General features: G+C 44.4%; 1 protein-coding gene across 7 annotated transcripts in view; it reads right to left on the bottom strand.

The window, feature by feature from the left end:
* Positions 1-13,661, bottom strand: part of LIFR (LIF receptor subunit alpha) — a 90,255-nt gene that overhangs the window by 54,984 nt on the left and 21,610 nt on the right. For 2 of the 7 annotated variants that reach the window (XM_063319561.1, XM_063319565.1), the window contains exon 1: positions 458-741. The exons of 3 other annotated variants lie outside the window; for them this stretch is intronic. The gene's annotated coding sequence lies outside the window, so the exon portion shown is untranslated. Of the gene's footprint in view, positions 1-457; positions 742-931; positions 1,070-13,661 lie in introns of those variants that run through there. 2 more of the 7 variants (XM_063319562.1, XM_063319566.1) reach the window with 2 other exon arrangements.

Here is a 13,661-nt window from a genome sequence, read left to right as displayed (position 1 = left end):
AAAAACAAACAAACCACGTATATCACCAATTCCTACTGAATCAACACACTGCATGCCAGCACAATATGCCTAGTTCAAATCTACTCACACACGTTGAATTTTAACAAGGGAATGACGTTCTTTCCAGAACTACCTCAGAGGCTTACAGAGATCTTTTTTAAACACAATCTCTAAACACATTAGAAATTCAATCACTCAAAACAGACACAGCAAGCTGCCACTGCGCCGGTGTCCCTGTACGGCCAGCGTGCGGCGAGGCGCGCAGCGCGCCTGGATGCTCCCCAAGAGCAGAACGGGCTCTGGATTGCCCTCCCAAGCTCCCCCCCTTTCCCCACCCCCCTTTTTTTTTTTTTTTGGAAGGAGCTGCTTATTAAAAAATAAAATAAAATAAAATATTAAAGCGCAAAAAGAGGCATAAATATTATTTACCCGCCGTTCAGTCCTTCAACCAACCAACCTGCCGGCCAGCAGAACGAGCTGTTGACAAAACGCAGCCTCTATGTACGCGGCAGGCTGCGGGCAGCGGCAGAGAGGAGCCGCCGGTCTCTCCTCGATCCCCCCGAGGGACGCTCCGCGCCCGCACCGGCCCCGACCCCCGCCGCGCCCCGCAGCCGCCGCCACCTGTCCCGCACCCCCGGCCCCGCTCCGAGCCGCAGCGCCCGCTCCCGCAGACGAGCAGGGAAGCAGCCGGGGGGCTTGGATCCCGCGGCCCCGCCGGATCCAGGCTGGGCTGTCAACCCCCGCCTCGCCTTCGCCCCTCCTCGCCGGCACCTCCCCGGGGCGGGCGGAGAGAGGGAGGGATGGAGGGGGCATCCATCGCTCACCGCGCCCCTCGGGCCGCCCCCTCCCAGGTGCGAGCGGAGCCCCCACCCCCACCCCCCCAACCGCGGGGCCGCCGCCGGGAGAAGCCGCCGCGGGGCCCGGCACTCACCCTCCGCCGCCCGGCCGTGCCCTGCGGCAGCCTCATGCCGCGGGGGTTGCGCGGGGCTGCCCGCGGCGCCGTCCCGGTCGGCCCAGCTCCGGCGGGCAGCAGTGCGCAGCGCCGACAGGAAGGAGGGATGGAGCCGGGGCGGGAAGGAGGGAGGGAAGGAGGGAGGGAAGGATGGAGGAGAGGGGCTGGCGGGATGCCTGCGGGAGGAGCCTGCGCCGCGCACCGCCCGGCGCCGCCGCCACCGCCCCCGGCCCTGCCCCCGGGGCACCGCCGCCGCCCGGCACGGCCCCGCTGCTCGGGCCGACCCGCTCGCTATTCCCGGTCTTGTCGGGCCGAAGCTGTCCGGGATTTCAGGCTGACGTCCGCTGTGTGGCCGGGGTGTAGTCGGGGGCGAAGCTTCGGTGGCCGGTGGTTTCCTCGGGTCCCCGGTGGGCTGTTAGGAGCGTGCTGCGGGGGCGGATGAAGTCACGGGTCTGATCATTCCAGGTTCCCTCCGTGACACGGTCAGATGCCCTTCTTAGAGCAGTATCTTGAGTGTCGCCAATGCTGCCAGCCCGCCAGGGTGTGAAGCAGTGGGCCTTGCCCTCCAAACCCAAAAGATTCTTGGTTCAGTCTTTGTATTTGCCTCGAGTTTTTGAGGTCTGGGACTTGACCTCCAACATTTCTTTGAAGCCACAACAGCTACGTGCCAGCCCCTCTTTTAAATTAAACTTGAAATGCTCACAATCCCACAGTCTCAAGAGTCAAGCAATTAAAAAAATATATACCACAGGGCCCGTAAAATCAGAAGAGCTGGCAAGCCTGTGGCTCCTCTCTTGTTCCCCAGTAAACCACAGTAGGACATGCAGAAAAAGTAACTGCTTGGTTTTCCTTGCATTTTTCTATCTACATATTCCTACAGAGGTTTTCCAAGTTGTAGATTGTTTTTCTCAGAACCTGGATGATAAAGAACTGCAAATACTTGTATGGAGGTCCTGGGCCAGCCTTGTGTCCCACCTTGGCTAAGTAGATGATTTCAGGTCCCCAAAGTCAGGTTTCCTGCCATCCTGCACATTCCCTGCTCAGGCTAAGTGAACACAGGCTATTTCGTAGAGAAGAAATCTTCCACCATTTCCTCCCCTTTCCAGGGGTTATTTCTTTGTGCAAAGAGAATTGCAGCTTCAGTAGGCCAGCAAGACGTGCATGAACCTTGTGGTTAGGTCATGCATCTGAACGTGAGTTCAAATCTCTTCTGTCTCAAGAGCACTCTTGACTTCGGGCCTTGTATCCTGAGACAGTTGTCTATCCGTTGACCTGTGTCACCTTCTCAAGAAGAAGGATTGAGTCTCCTTATACACATACCATTCTTGGGAAAGAAGGGACTTTTTTTAAAACAGCGTTTGGAGAGAAGCCCTGGGCTGTGAATCCCAAGCAGAAGATGATGTCTTCTCCTGATGCACATTGAAACATTCATAACTTCAAGGATGGACAGACTTTAAGAGAATTCTCTTACGGGTATTCAATTTAGTAGGTTTAAGCAGTTACCCTTCCAGCATATGAGTCAGCTCTTCGCAGTCACAAATCTCTCCCCACTGGGAGGGTCTGCTGGATGGCTAATTCTGTGGTCTAGACCTCACTCCAGGCACACCAAAAAGTTTGGTATGTCAGTTGCCTAAGACCATTTTTGCATTTAGTTCCCTGTTCCCATTCTAGCCCAGAAGCCCTCCTGCCCTCTTTCCATGGAACAGCAGCCAAATCATAATGAAACTAGGAATATCCATAGCACCAGAAGGCTTGGGGAGAAGGTGGCCATTTCATTGTACTTGACCCATCCAAGGGAGGACTGCCTCTGCCTTCCTCTGTTTCCAGACCTCTTTAATTGGAGCCTGGTGCCCTCCGTAGGGTCTGCATCCAAGGCTCAGAAGGATGCAGCTTGCCCCTGCGCCAGGGATGACAGACCCACAATTGCAGGTTTCCATCCACAAAAACGACATAAGAACTTTCTTTCAAAGGCATTGAAAAATGTTAAATGAAATTGTACCACCTTTCTTTTCTGCAGCTCATGTTATTTCACATTTAGTAAAGGCTCACAGGCATCCCACTTGTCAGGAAGTCCTGTACCATGTACATGGTACCATGTGTACCATGAGTAATCGTGGAAGATCTGGCTCGTTGTCTATATGGTGAAATCAAGCAATAGCAATTTTTACTATTTTCTCTTTTTAATTAGCAAGACAGATTCCATGTAATTCACAGACACTCCATACAGGAACCGGGGAAAGAGATGTGGCATTTTTTTTTTCCTTTTAAGTAGAAAAATGTGATTGTGAAATTAGAAGAAGCTGCCAGGAGAAATCAGAGGTAGGGGTAGTTCCTGAAGTTATTTTAAGGCTTTGATATTGTATTAATGACTCAGTTTTTAATGACTCAGTTGGAAGTTAAGAGACTTTCTAGATGTGATGCTATTTAAGACAAGTCTGTATACTACAAGATTCAAGGTGATAAAGCTACAGATGGTTGGTATCAGTTGTCTCTTTTTTATAGTGAAATATGCTGATTTTAATATAAATATCCCCTAGACAAATGACTGTTCAAATTACCCCACAAGTTCTGATCTGCAGCAAATACACTGTCTATGCATCCTGTCTCATCATCAGACCTTCCCTATAAAATATCATAGCTGCTATATTTTATAATGAAACTTATATGCATGTAGTACCTACGTGCAGGCCATTCATTTTGTTTCCTGCCTTATCTCTGGTTTCCAGAAAACTGAAGGACAGATGCTGGAGCAGACACTGTGTCTTTATATCCTCAGTGTAGGATTTTAACTTAAGTTTTAACATTGATTTTAACAGCAGCAGGGCTGTGCCTTTCAACATTAATACTTTGGACAGTGAGAGAAGAAGGTTTAAGTCTCTCCACGTAGTAGGCTGGTTTCAGTTTATCTTAGTTTATCTCAGTGCTAAGTATTACTTAGAACAACATATCTGCTGCCTAGGTCAGAAAAAACTTCTGGGGCATGTAAATTCCAAATGAAAGTGAGAAACCCAGCTAGGACGTTTTCAGTAATAAGTTTCCTGGAGCCATTTAGTCTTGTATTTAAGGGTGTGTTGGTTATTTATGGCAGAGAAAAGGAACGGATGTGTTGATGTTCTAGAACTTTTCCTTTGTGCATTGTTTCCCATTTCACAGTTGTATTTGGCACCCACTTTCCCCCAGCCAATAAAGAGTATTAAAGAACTTCCTTTGCTGAGAAGTTGTGTGCACATTTTACAAACCCTACATTTTAACCAGAAGCGAGAGAGGTAGTACTTCTACCAGCATTTACAAACACCAGAGATTGTAAATATATAATATTGCCGGCAAAGGTCTGCCACTGATTCTTTTTTGTGGACTATCTGTCCCTGTTTTCTTTTAAAAAATGATTGTATAATACAACCAACAAAGCAAATTTGAGTCTGACTGAATGTATTCAGGAAAGCCAATAACAAAACTCACGCTGGCTGTGATAAGAGCAGGAGTAGCCTCAGCTCATGCCAAGAATAACCTCGAGTACGGTGGATAGTGCATGTGTTTTGCTGCACTCACAAAGCAACAGCTCTTTCCTATGAGGTCTCAGTGGAAGCATCCCTGTGTTGTCAAGCTGGCGCAGAGCTATTCTTGGAAATGAGTACACTGACCCCAGAGAAATAAATTCTTTGTAATTAATATTTTTCAAATACAGGGAATTTTCTTTATCATTAGGGACCTATGCTTGTAAACCCAGTGACATGTTGGCGATATATTGCTGAAGGGCTTGAAAAAGTTCCCTGGTCTCCTCTGTCTGGAGGAAAACCGTACGGTCTATTGTGGTTTTTGTGTTTGCAGAGAGAAGCAATGAAGGACTTTGATCTACTGACCTGCTCTAACTTAGATAGTGCCATGAATTTAAAAAGAAATGGAAAGAAAAACACTACTTGCCAAAAACAATTAAATTGAAGGCATTTACATTCCTTTCTGTGGAAAAAATTCTACCTCAGATGCCTGAAAAATACGTGGTGTGAAAATACTGCATCCACTGCCAGTAATAAGACCCTTATGGTCAGCAGTGAAGGTAAAGCTTCTCCCATGCCGTACAGAGGTGCTAGCACGTGGATCTCATTGCCACACACTGTCAAATGTCAGGGTCTTTATGTCCAAGTGGTCTGACCAGGGTCATTTCTGTGTAGGACAGAGGACAAGGGGCAACAACGGTTGAGTACTCCCGAAGCATGTTCAGTCAGTCTTGACTGGCAACAACAAACAATTTATTTTAACATGTCTTTTATATCTTCCTGAGTCAAGCAGTTGTTATGCAAGGATTTTGCCTCAGACCTTTTCTCGCCTTATCCTCCAGGAACCTGTGGAAAAGTTTCTGCCCGTTGCCTTATTCCCTCATTTTGCTCTTTATGGCTACTGTCTGTCTTCCTCTTGGGAGGATGTTGTCTGAGCCTATGTTATCAGAGCATGGTTTTGAGGGTGACAAGTTGCCTATGCTATGGCTTTATCAGAGTAAGGGGACTGAACTTTTGGTCTTGTCTTGTGGTCTTGGTGTAAACATCACAGTCCTCACCGTTCCTTGATTTGACTGCTGTTGTTTACATCCATCATGTCGATTAATGCTCATTCTTTCCCCCCTTGCGCTAGTGCATCTTCTGATGCGTCCACATGCAGGCATTTCCACGTCTACTTCATTCAGATGAGTCTTAGTACTTCAGTTACATGTGTCTACAGTGGCTACAGTGAACTCAGGCCTGAGAAGGGACTTACTGCTGAAGTTCCTCTGCTAAAACAACCTACGTGCTGTAACTGATTAACAGTTGCCAGCCTGCTTCCCAGTCTAAGCATTTTTGCCATCCTGCAGTTGATTATACTGGCAGTGTAAAGTTCAGCACACGCTTAATCATTGTGTTGGATGCATCCCATTGCTGAGTCCCATACAGTAGCATGAGAGGTCAGTCTTCAGGTCAGTGAAATAAGATACAGCATAGTTCTTGGAAAGAAATGAAGCTAAATATAAATTTCTGAAAGAACACCAACAAATGGTAACAATCTTACTAACTGTGGAAGGGTTGGTGGAACCAATCCTAGAACTAAGGCTGATTTATGGATATGAAATTGAAGAGGCTTACTTTGCACAGTAGTGGAAGGCCCTAATTACATCATGAAAAAGGATTTATGAGAGTCAGAAGATAATTTAGATTTGTAATAGCCAGAGAAACATGGAAATCTGCAAATAAAATATACTGAGAACATCTCAGACTTTCATATACTTTTAATATTGCAGGTCCCTCCATTGTCTCCCCAGCATCGGTGTTTCACATGCAAACATACTGCCTTGCTCATATTTAGGAATTGTCGCTGTGGTTTTGGCTCTGTTTCCAATGTAGTGCCATTCCTGGCAGTCATACCTTTCTGCTCACCAATTTATCAGCTAGATATTGCCATGCTTTCTCTATTTCTATGACATCCCACAAAGAAATGGCCCTTGTACTACAAGGCTTAGTAAGTTGATGCTTCAGATTTTGTGTGCTTCAGTCCATGGCCTGACGAATGTCGCATGAATTTGAAGCAAACTAAGCTGTTATGAACGTTACATGCACTCCAGAGCTGATCTCTACTTCAACAGGAGCCATTCGACCAGAAAACGTAACTCAGCTGAGCTGTCAGCTTCAGTGAATCCTGAATTAAGTGTCTAGAATTTTCAAAATTCTCCCTGCACAAAGTTTCCAGGCAGCAAGACCCTTTCCCCCTGCTGAACCACAGGGAAAGAAATATGCCTTCTCCCATACTATCCTTGGACTGAGCTGCAAGCCCAGTCACTGCCTGGAACCAAATTTCTGTGCATCTGCATAAAAGTAGCAAGACAAAGACAGCTCGTCCAGAGAGGAGGTGGAGATCCATAACAAATGCTTTTCAGGAGTTCTGTATTTACATGGTTCGTGGCATTCCTTCTGTCAGTCTTTCCATGTCATTTTTCAGATATGGGTTTCAATACTGCTTAACACAGTGCATCAAAGCTTGGGATATTATAGTATTGAATAATGTGCAAATAAGATACCTCAAGGTGTGGCCTTGGGGGACACAATGGCAAAATCCATTTATTAGAAGAAACCTTATCCTTTCTGGGTCTGACTTTACAAATATTACTGTTTGGTGTGTCTCAGCCACCCTGGTTAACCACACTTCTCTTGCAGGCTAATAAAAGATCAGTATTTGCACACAAACAGAAATTCTAACTCTAGTAAAGAAGGTAATCCCAGCATATTTGAAAGTCAGGTTGGAAGATGTTTTCATAAAAGCAGGCGGCTGTTTGCATTAGGTCAAATTTGCGTCAAAATCTGTATCCATTCCAGGAGTTTCCATCAAGGTGGACCTATTTTTGTCCTCTGTTTTTATTTTTATACAAAAACATCTCTACCAATGACGTACTATCCAACCTAGTACCCACTTAATTACATATCTGTGTACATCCTCACATCCTCCCTTCTGGTTTAACAAGGACCTTTGCTTTCACTAGTTTGCAGATTGACAGCAATCTCAATCTGCCTTTGCACATCCCTAGTGAAGCCAAAGGAGCTGCCCGCCCAGGGAATGCAAGATTAAGCTTCTTCAGGCAGAAAACTATTTTCTGTAAAACGCTTCTTAGAACATGTGTGGACAGCACTGGAGACACCAGAAATGTACGTACATGCTGAAAATTGTGCGACTGATTATGCTCTGTTTTATTCCCCATGCTTGCCAAGCTGGATGTCTAGGCCACTTCTTTCCCCACTTGGGTCACCTGAGATGCAGAGAACAACCACCCCTGTGTCATAGAACTCCATTTATCAGCACTGAGCTAAAACTGATTCACATTACACTCATCTGTGTTCAGTGCTCCCTGCTCTGAAGCATAGCGCACTGGGGAGGCCGCAAAGCACGTTCTTGAGACAGGTACTGTGAGTGCATGAGGCACAGGCTGAGTTAACGCGTGTATTGGCCTAGATTAGGGTTTGACAGGTACTTTTTCTGCCACCAGTATGAATTTGAGCATCCATTGTGTCGGATCTATGCATCTATGATCCTCTGCTGCACTGTGTTAACATAAATTTTTGCATATGTCCACACAGTCAGACACATCAAGAAAACAATTATTTTTTTTTTTAATTAGCCTTCCCTCAAGGTATTTTTAACTGAATAGTTCCCCTGCTGTGAATTACACTGAACACAAACATCAAGTCATTGGAAGGCTGGTAGGAGGTAGGAATAAACAGCCAAGGGCAAAGTTTGAAGGGCTGTAAGGTTGGAATAGACAGCCAAGGGCAAAAGTTGAAGGAGCAGTCCTGCCGTGTGTCAAACCACAGTCCCGGGCTCCAGGCTATCCTTATTCTGGGACAGGTGGTGAGTTCAGCCTTCAGCTATGTGCCTTAGCCACTAGACTGGAGTATTTCAGGCATGGCCAGGGACCCAAGCCCACTCGCAATAGCTGGAACGGACTGACAGTAGAAACCTGAGGAAAACAGGGAACTTGCCTTTTGTCCATTGTCTGAAGCAACATCATGACAGTTGGGGGAACAGAGTTGTGTCCCTAATTGCAAAGATCATCTGAACTTTGCTCGTTGTGAGCCCACATCTCAGCACAAGAGCTATGCTTATCCTTCACAAACCTCTATAACCAATTCATTTGGGTACGCACTGGAACATGAAAACTACCTTGCCTGGGAGGAGTACCTGGCTTTCAGGAGAACTTATATCCAGGAAGCCTTTATTAGGCTCCTGATTCCAATTTTAGAGGTACTTCAGTGAAGGCCCAGTAAACGTGTTTGGTTTTGATATGCTGGCCGTTGCTAACTCCAAGTGCCAAATGCCTCCTGAGCCTGTGCCTTTTCCCTGTTATATGCATAGCATTGCTGTGGAATGCAGCCTGGACCTGGACACGCATAAGTTATGGGCACTGCAGCACTCGGTGTTTTAATGTTCCTCATATTTTGGTTAGGCTGCTAGTTCTCCTTCATTTAAAGGACAGTTGAGAACTCAAAAAAGGAAAGCCCAGACACACTCTTTGCTGAACCTAAAATATGTAATTACAAATCCATACAGGCATCTAGCGAACAGAGGAAAAGGCTCACAGGAAGCAACCTGCTGAGCACAGGGCACTTGTTCCAGCAAAAAGGAAATTCCTGTTGTCTCATTTCTTTTCTCAGTTTTGCTTTCCTACACAGCTCTGTAAGCTGAGGTTTTGTTGTCTTGCCTCTTTTGATGTGCACCAACAGGCTGCAATTCCACCATGACTTGTTCCAGACCCCTGGCCTTACTCGTAGTCTTCATTCTCATGCCTGTAATTAGCAAGACTCCGAAAGTCTTCACCTTTAAGATGCAGAATACACAGACCAAATGAAGTCACATTTAGATGGAGTCTCTCCTGGCTTTGGAGATGACAGCGCTAACATCAATCTTTTGTGTTACATCTTGTCCTACCTACTCACAATCCTCAGGCCTCCCCAACTGGCACTTGTGGCCTGAAACCCTCTCTTGGATTTAAAGAACAGAGGACTTTTCTCTCTGAAGTCACAGGGGAGAGACAACAGATGCCACCAGCTACAGAGGTCGTTAAAGGCTTGTTTGGGAGGTGGAAGTGCTTGGGTGCAATGGGCAAAGGTGCTCCAGAGGATGTCTCCCATGTCCACAGGGTGCTCTGACCACCTCATTAGGCTAGAGGGCACTGTCCACTCTGCTTTTAAAGCATGGACATCCCGTAAAAAACAAAAGTGAAGCTACAGAGGCAGAAAAGGCCCGAGCAGAAATGAAGGTGATTCTGCATACCATAGTGCCTGGGTAGGGAGGGGGAAGTGCAGACTTCTGGTCCCCACTCCAGGACATGCATTTTTTTGTGTATTCAGGTGCAGAAGCCACGGGTTTTTCACACAGAACAGTTAGGCTTGCTGAGGAAGTTGGGAAAAAACTCATATTTACCCATGACAGACACACTATGATTCACCCTGTCCCTTATTACAGGCAGCGACCTTGACCCATCTTGTGCAATCCTGCCACTTTCCCGGACTTCAGAGGAACACAATGCCTTATTCCAGAATGGTCTGATTCCTCCCACAGAGAAATCCATGCAAGAGAGCCCCGAAAGAAAGACTTGCTGAAATTTTCAGTCCTTCTACAGTTTAATGTAAACTGTGCCAGTAACAGGTTTTTCTTTAGAGTCCAAGTGGTAAAAACTTCCCCCAAACCTTCCACACCTGGAGGAGGCAGGAGCTACGGTAGCCATTGGTATGTGCCAACCAAAGCGCAGCAGCAGTGAGAGAAGGTGATTCTCAGGAAGTAATGGCTGATTATACTGTTTTGAGATAGCAGCACAGAGCAGCACTGTCCTGCGGAGATATCAAAGCAGGCATCTTGTAGCTCCCATGCCCACAACTCCAGAGTGAGACTCTGGAAGCCTATATGCCCCACAGATGACAGAGGTTGCATAAGTCATTGGGGTTTTTGGCAAGAAGTTGTTGCCAGAGACATGCGGGCTGTCTGTTATTATTGCATATGGATGCGAAGCCTGTCCTGGTAGTGCAGCTGGCTCTGGCTCCAGAAAGAGGGAGTGTACCAAAGGCTTCGGGGAGAATTTGTACCAGTTCACCTGTGGGATGGGCTCCCACAGCCAGTAAGAGGAAGAACAAGAATAAGGTCTCCTTGCAACGGGACCTACTCAGCACAGTGTCAGACTGACCCAGAAACAAACATTTCAGTTCAAGGAGAGAAAGTCTGGGGGATAGCGTTACTTCAAACACCAAAAAAATGTCTTGCCGCAGCTCTGCAAATGCGCTTGCCTCTATCTCTCCATGTTTTGGTTGGTTTTTTCCATTTTTGTTCTCCTTTCTGCCCCTCCCCCCCGCCCTTGCTCTTTCCTTTTATTATTCTGAAGCTGGTTAAAAGGCTACTCCTGCACTTTCCTACCGAGGGCTACAGTCTGTGGCCCCAAGTGCTGTAGAAATTTCCAGAGAGCTAGCCCTCATTTCATACTGCAGCAGTCACTGACCAAATGTGATGCTACTCCTACCTTTTGAGATAAACCACAAGCTGCAGAACCAATCCAGTAAATATCCTCCAAGAGATGCCTTCAATTTTCTCCTCTAATTGCAGCGCTGTGCAGAGAAATAACTTTCACAGGAAATCTCTGTACTGCAAACAAACGGGAAGCATGAAAGATTAGAGAGAAAAGGTTATCTTTGTGTTTAGCTAGTCATTTGCAGCTTCCAGCAGTTTGGAAAGATAAAGCAATGCAACTGTTAAATTTTATTAAGGGACAGAAAACATCTCCGTATTTATTAGCATGAATGTTTAATATCAAACCTGGCTAGGCAAAGTGAATAAGAATCCCTTGTCTTCAATGTGTGCAGGAGCAGATCAAGTCTATGCAAACCTTTGCTATCAGTTTTAGTGAGAAAATAATTGAACTCTCTACCATATGACCTTTGCCCTCACAAAGCTTTTCCTGAAAAAGATGAACGGGGCAGAGAGGATGACTTTAGTGACATTATCATTACAAAGACTGATACTTTATCACTATGACTCATTCTTCACCCATAATTTTATTCCTAAAAGCCAATTAATGGTGTTTAAAAGTTGTGTGTTAATGTCCGCTCTTGCAAAAAAATGTAATTAATACATAATTTGTGATTTTGCAATTTTACTTTTAAAAATAACGCAACATTGAATAATCTTTTCAAGATTCAAGATCAATGCATTTTGCTTTTTCTTGAGGAAGGATTATATGCATTAAATCCTCTTTTTTTAGACAAATGAGAAACAACATTGGGCAGCTCCTGAATAATCTTATAACATTAATTGCTAAGCAGCCTGTGTACAATCACTGTCTGTATTGTACATGTTACTTTAATTACAAAAGTTAGCTTTCCTTTAGTTACAGGCTGCCACATTTTCCCTATTCTTCTGCTTTATTATTATAGAAGTATTCAGTTTGGATTTACAAAACTCAGAAAGAGAGGCAAAAATTAGCTCTATCAAGGGAATATATTTCACAAAATTTTACCTTTCCAGTCTATGTTTTTTGCAGCCTTCAAAATCTATTTGAGCCTAATCAGTTTAGAAGAATGGACTTACAGCAGCGAAAGTACCAAAATTACTTAGATAATGAAGAATCTGTGATATTCCATAAGCAGAAGAGGACCTCCATTAAATATTTTTATATGACTCATTCATCCAGCAAAACCTGGGGTGCTGGTGGGTTGTGAAAAGCAAGAGAAGATGTGCAAATGAAATGCGGGGCAGAAGATGCAGTATTGCTTGGAAGGCTCATATGAAACTACCCAAAATGATAGGATACATGCATCTTAGAAATATCCTAGATTAAAAAGTGCAGCTACTGAATACTGAACAGTTGCTCAGCATCCAAAGTGATGTTTTGCTTTTATCCTGAATGGTTACTACTACAGCCTAAAGAGCAGGCAACCAACCTGAAAACAAATACACAAACAGTGTCCAGTCTTCATCTCCAAGTAAGTATTGTGTAAGTATGCAGTTTGAAGAGATTTAGGAGTTTTTTAATTCTTCACTCAATCAATTTAGAAGTGTCAGTGTATATGGCATGAGAAATAAATTTCACAGGTGATTTCTACATTGGAAACTAATAGAAAGCGTGGAGCTCTAGTGGTTAAGGCATAAAGGTGGAGGATTATTCTGAGGAAAATGGACAGGACTTTGCAAACCCAGTGGTTCCCAAATTTTGGCATAAAATATTGCTGTGTTTTTGTCACTGAGCATAGCCTAACAGCATAGTCACTGTAAAGACAAGGAGATGAATTTTAAAGGTGATGGGCATCTACCATTCATATTTGTTTCTGCAAGCACAAACCAACAATTCTGAATGGAGATACTCCTTCTGAAATGATATGGAAATGCCAGCATAAGAAAACAAAGTGAGAAGAAACAGGGAACAAAAGAGGAGCAAATATACCCAAATATCCTTGTTGCCAACATCTGAATACAACCACTTTCCTATTAGAACAAGGGAAATACATTTAAAAATAATTTAAAAAAATAATTTAATGTCCATATTCTGTTACAGAAACTGTGCAGATCTTGATTTACCTCTGTAAACATCAGTGCAGAATGAGGGCTAAAAATCCTTTATAAGAATGAGCTGAGGTGCTTTGGTCAGTTAAAACTTTTTCAGCCATAATCGTGCCCTTTAAGTCTTCTGTTTGTGAATTTTTAAGGACACTTTACCATTAACTTCTCCTGAGAGACATAATTTGATCACGATAGACTTTAGCTTTCAGCATTCAGTGATGTCCATATGCTTTTCATTGGAGTGAAGAAAAGAATTACACTGGTGGTTTTCATAGATGAAGGCTTAGACTAAGATAGGAAGTTTTGAATCATTTTAGATTTAATGACACAGACAGATGCCAGCTTGAATGTCTGAAAAGCCACATGTGGAGTTATGCAAAAAGATGAACTGTGGCCTTATAAAGATACTCATACATGAAGATTATCAGCAAGATTGTTACGGTCAAAGGTTTATTAAATGATGTTGATGCTATTTCTTTTGTTTCAAAAATAGAAGTGTAGAGCATATTTTGTAAAAGCCTATCAACTGACATAGAAATCACTATGATGACATGACCCTGAACTTCTAACGGGGAGAAAAATGTTTTCTGAAGTCCAAAGACCTTAAGTTGTTCAAAGTTCATTTGTTTGAGAGGTGATGCCTGCAGCAACAGAT

Source organism: Chroicocephalus ridibundus, chromosome Z, assembly GCF_963924245.1.
Source record: "Chroicocephalus ridibundus chromosome Z, bChrRid1.1, whole genome shotgun sequence".
NCBI lineage: Eukaryota > Metazoa > Chordata > Aves > Charadriiformes > Laridae > Chroicocephalus > Chroicocephalus ridibundus.
The sequence above is the reverse complement of the archived record's forward strand: the minus strand, read 5'-3'. Positions and strand labels throughout refer to the sequence as shown.